We start from the raw sequence: 6000 nt of genomic DNA on the forward strand, positions 1-6000 counted from the left end.
ATCTGCTCAGTTACTGGGATTTTCACGCACAACCATTTCTAGGGTTTACAAAGAATGGTGTGAAAAGGGAAAAACATCCAGTATGCGGCAGTCCTGTGGGCGAAAATGCCTTGTTGATGCTAGAGGTCAGAGGAGAATGGGCCGACTGATTCAAGCTGATAGAAGAGCAACTTTGACTGAAATAACCACTCGTTCCAACCGAGGTATGCAGCAAAGCATTTGTGAAGCCACAACATGCACAACCTTGAGGCGGATGGGCTACAACAGCAGAAGACCCCACCGGGTACCACTCATCTCCACTACAAATAGGAAAAAGAGGCTACAATTTGCACAAGCTCACCAAAATTGGACAGTTGATGACTGGAAAAATGTTGCCTGGTCTGATGAGTCTCGATTTCTGTTGAGACATTCAGATGGTAGAGTCAGAATTTGGCGTAAATAGAATGAGAACATGGATCCATCATGCCTTGTTACCACTGTGCAGGCTGGTGGTGGTGGTGGTGTAATGGTGTGGGGGATGTTTTCTTGGCACACTTTAGGCCCCTTAGTGCCAATTGGGCATCGTTTAAATGCCACGGCCTACCTGAGCATTGATTCTGACCATGTCCATTCCTTTATGACTACCATGTACCCATCCTCTGATTGCTACTTCCAGCAGGATAATGCACCATGTCACAAAGCTCGAATCATTTCAAATTGGTTTCTTGAACATGACAATGAGTTCACTGTACTAAAATGGCCCCCACAGTCACCAGATCTCAACCCAAAAGAGCATCTTTGGGATGTGGCGGAACGGGAGCTTCGTGCCCTGGATGTGCATCCCACAAATCTCCATCAACTGCAAGATGCTATCCTATCAATATGGGCAAACATTATTGTTACCATATTATACATATCTGTAACCGCCAACCGCGCATCTCTACTGCATACCTCGGTTGTAACGAGTGGTTATTTCAGTCAAAGTTGCTCTTCTATCAGCTTGAATCAGTCGGCCCATTCTCCTCTGACCTCTAGCATCAACAAGGCATTTTCGCCCACAGGACTGCCGCATACTGGATGTTTTTCCCTTTTCACACCATTCTTTGTAATCCCTAGAAATGGTTGTGCGTGAAAATCCCAGTAACTGAGCAGATTGTGAAATACTCAGACCGGCCCGTCTGGCACCAACAACCATGCCACGCTCAGAATTGCTTAAATCACCTTTCTTTCCCATTCTGACATTCAGCTTGGAGTTCAGGAGATTGTCTTGACCAGGACCACACCCCTAAATGCATTGAAGCAACTGCCATGTGATTGGTTGATTAGATAATTGCATTAATGAGAAATTGAACAGGTGTTCCTGATAATCCTTTAGGTGAGTGTAGTTACACTTTATTTCGATAGTCCACTTTAGACATTCTACTAACTATAAGTAACTTTGCAACTACATGTAAACTAACTCTCAATAGAGTATTAGTAGACTTTCGTAGACTGTGAGTAGACTGTTAGGTTATGGTTAGGTGTTAGGGTTCGGGTTAGGAGAGGGCTTTTCAATTGGCGGCCCGCGGGCCAAATGCGGCCCGCCAATCATCTCCATGCGGCCCGACGGCACCAACCTCCCTCCTCCTCTTTTCCTGGCGGTGCGGCTAATTCAGTTTGATACTCGCTCCGATTGACCTGAGAAACATTTTATGTGCGAATATTTCAGCAGTTATTATATGTGTCCCGAATTTATGTCGACTGAACCAGCGATAGGCTACCAATCATTCGTGAATGAATCATTATTTTGGTTCGGTTCTAAATGCGCTTGCATAACGGTCTAAAACTATTCGGATTCATTCGGACCGCTCCGTCACTGAATCATCGGAAGCGGTTTCTCGGTCAGGACAGTAACAACAAATAGCGATGTTTTCAGTTGTTTCACTAGTTGTTTCAACACGGCCCAGCACGGAGTTGCGTTTACTCCCGGACCCGGACACTATATTAAACAGCGTTGCGACAACCAGTGGGAAGCGTTTCAGTTCGACAGAAACCTCTGTTACAAACCACAAATCACTCGATGATTTAACTATTAAATCAGATGAAACAGCCTCAACATTCCCAACAAGACTGATGAGGAAAACAAGAGAAACACTGTGGCATGAACGAAATTAGAAGACTTTAAATCCCCTAATCACCCTTACAAACATTTACCATGAATGTAGTAATTTACCATGGGTTGGGCAGAAATGTGCAATATTTATATTGAATACTATGTAGAAATAAATATATTAAATATATATACTATAATATTATGTAGTATAATAGTAAATATAGTGATTTATATTGCATTAGATTTATTAGGTGGGTAGAGGAATATATAATTAATGTTTGTTATGAAAATTATGTCAGTTTCTTTGTAAAGGTGCGTATAGTTTTTAACCTGTGTTTAGGCATTTTTTATACAGTGGGAGTGAGTAGCCTGTGGTTAACAAGTCTCACTGTCAGAATATTTTCATTTAAGTGTCACAGGTCGGGGTGGGCCAAGCCAGACTGCACCAACCCCTGGAAACCGGGTACCACCTCGAGGAACGTGTCAAGGACCAGACAGACAAGGGAATAAAGGAATAACAGTTTTCTTTATTAAGTTAAAAGCATCCTAATTAAAATCTTCTTTCTTGTCACCAGAGGGAATTCGATGGCCCCCTGGACCGTAGAGGGGAGAACGATCGTGGCGGCCCTGCAGCTCGTTGGAGAGGGATCAGGAGGAAACTCACACCGTCTAGGTAGGTCACTGGGTAAGTACTCTTTACAGGACTCAAGAGGAAGTCGTGGTTATACGGACCCCATTCGGACTGGAACCAGGTAAGTACTCATGGGCGGGAGTGGAACAAGTCCCGGATGCTGCCCCAGAGGTAAGTACCCAGGGAGCGGTTGCCTCAGACTCGGACGAAGCACAGGGACACAGGTGGCGAGCGGACCGGGCCAGGAGGGGAAACAGGTAAGTATATCCCGGTAAGTGTCCTTTATGCCAAACCAGTTAGAACGGGGGCCTTTAGCCGAGACGTGAGGGAACCTTGGACAACAGGAAGACACTTCGATCGAGGCACGTGCCGCAGCTATTCCTTTTCCTTCTCAACAGGGGCAGCGGCTTACAACGTAGGCATGGAGGGCCACCAGGCAGAAGAATACTTTGAGTGAGACGCTCCCCTTCGGCTGTGTACTGCAACAATACAACAGAGTTCAACGGTTCAGCGGTATACAAGCGCTCAACAGTGATACCTTCTCTCTTTCTGAACAGGGCGGAGGCCTTCAATGGGGCATGTGGAGACCACCAGGCGGGGAGGACACTTTGAGCGAGACACTCCACTTCGGCTGTGCGCTGTAACCAGGTAGCAGGGTTTAACTATTCAACAGCACAATAAACATTCAGTTGAAATACCTTCTCTCTTTCTGAACAGGGCAGAAGCTTTCGATGGGGCGTATGAAGACCACCAGGCGGGGAGGACACTTTGAGCGAGACACTCCACCTCGGCTGTGCGCTATAACCAGGTGGCAGGGTTTAACTATTCAACAGCATATGAAACATTCAGCTGCAATACCTTCTCTCGTTCTGAACAGGGCAGCGGCTTTCAATAGGAGCGTGTGGAGACCACCAGGCAGGAAGGATGCTTTAAGCGAGTCACTCCACTTCAGCTGTACACTGTAACAATGCAACAGGATTTAACCATTCAACAGTAGATGAAACATTCAGCTGCAATACCTTCTCTCGTTCTGACCAGGGCAGCGGCTTTCGTTAGGAGCGTGTGGAGACCACCAGGCGGGGAGGATGCTTTAAGCGAGACACTCCACTTCAGCTGTACAATGTAACAATGTAACAGGGTTTAACAGTTCAACAGCATATAAAACATTCAGCATTAACAGAGCCGGGCTATCTCAAAATGGTAAGTTGGGCGCTTGATATATCAAAACCTTCCTTGGAGACGGCGAGTGAAAGACTGTAAGGAGAGAGTGCACAGCAGACTACTATTACTTCTCCACACGATGAACTTCACTCCATAACACAAACCGTGTGAATCGTCACTTCAGGCACTGCATTCCACTCGCACACCGTGCATTCGGGCCAGCACTCACCCACCGGTCTTTCTCCCACCAGATCGACTCTCGTCTCTCGCAAGGGCTCAACTTCTCTCCAGAGACAGCAGAAAACGGGTGCAGCGATCGTCACATTCAGCGAGGAGCGGACAAAAGTTGGAGACAGATCAACAATTCACTCGGTGTACTAGTTCACTCGTGCCACACACTTTCCAAACTCTCAACACCACTTCAGTGTTAGTGCATATAAACAACGAATCCGATACTCATCACTTTACGTCTTCCCCACTGCTGACGATATTCCTTGGGTTTTCGTTGATAAATACTTCACTCTCTTCTTTCCACTTCTCAGCTTCAATCTTCGCCCGCTTCACAGCCCAGCCTCAAATACAAAACAGCCCGCCGACAAACACAGTATCTCACGGGAGGAGAACCACCCGACATTCTGCTTCCTCTCTATTTTTAAAGCCCCATCTGAATACGTGTCCCTCTCACAACACTCTCTGTAATTACTCCACACCTGCTGTCAATCGGGCAATTGGCCTTGCTGCCATGGCAACAGATTCGCAGTGCAATAGAGACGGGTGTCCACTGGAGGTCTCCACAACAACACTGCATTCACAAGTACTTTTAGTCTTTTCTCTAATTTTTGTCACACCGTGACATACCCCCCTGCCAAAACGTTCTAGTCCCTAGAACGGGATCCGGACACCCAATCTCCATACCTGACTGGGGGTTGTCCCTGGTTCTCCCGTTGGGACCGTCTCGGCGGGGAATTAGGTTCCTCGGCCCTTGGCCCTATCCCCAGTCTCCGAGGGACCACAGCCCATCCCACCACGGGAGGCGTCCACACTGATCTAGTCGGAGGTCTCTCCACAGCAGGTTTGGGATAATTTGGACAAGGGCGCATCAGGTTTCAGTGGAGCAGCCGCTCTGGACCTGCTCTCCCTTCGGGACGGATGGCATACACAGGCTGATCGAGATGCGGCTGTCGTTGGACCACGTACGGCTGGGGCTCCCACCGATCACTGAGCTTACCCTTTCCTTGTCGTCGGTTATCTCGCACTAGAACTCTCTCGCCAGGCAGTAGCGGTGCGCTTCGAGCCGTCCGGTCATACAACCTTTTGTTCTTGGCTGCGGCTTGATTAATTCGGTCCGAGACCCGTTCATAAGCCAGTTGAAGGCGTTGATGGTGTCTGGTCACCCACCCCGTTACGCTGCCTCCCTCTTCAGCGGCCGTAGTCCCCAGCAATAGATCAACTGGTAGCCTCACATGCCTTCCGAACATCAGGTAAGTCGGTGCATAACCCGTCGTGCTGTGAATGCTGTTGTTGTATGCCTGTACCATCGCCGGGAGGTTGTCAACCCAATGTCCCTGTTGGTCGCCTTCCAGGGTCCCCAAGAGACCGATCAGCGTCTGGTTAAACCTCTCACACCCTCCGTTCCCTTGAGGATGATAGGGCGTCGTATGGGTCTTCCTACATCCATACAGTTGGCACAACTCATGCACTACCCTGGATTCAAAATTTGGCCCTTGATCCGAATGGAACACTTCAGGACACCCGAAGGGCTGGATGACGTACCTCCACAGAGCATTAACGGTGGTGATGGCGGTTTGGTCCAGAGTTGGGATGGCCCAGGCATATTTAGTGAACAGGTCCGTGATCACTAAGATGTTTTGAATCTGGTCGACCGGCCTACCCAACGTCAGATAATCCATAGCGATGATATGCATCGGTGCTTTGGCTCGAATGGGGACCATTGGAGCTCGAGGCTCTTTCCTGGCTTTAAACAAGGTACAGCGCGGGCAGCCCTGCAGGTAAGCCCTCGTAGTCCCCTCCATCCCAGGCCAGTAGAAGTGGCGTCGCAAGAGTGCCGTCGTCCTCTCCTGCCCTTGATGACCAAGCCTGGTGTGATAAGCCTCCAGCAGAGCATGACACCTGCCCT

The sequence above is a fragment of the Squalius cephalus genome (genome assembly GCF_949319135.1).
Source record: "Squalius cephalus genome assembly, chromosome: 22".
In the NCBI taxonomy this organism is placed as follows: Eukaryota; Metazoa; Chordata; class Actinopteri; order Cypriniformes; family Leuciscidae; genus Squalius; species Squalius cephalus.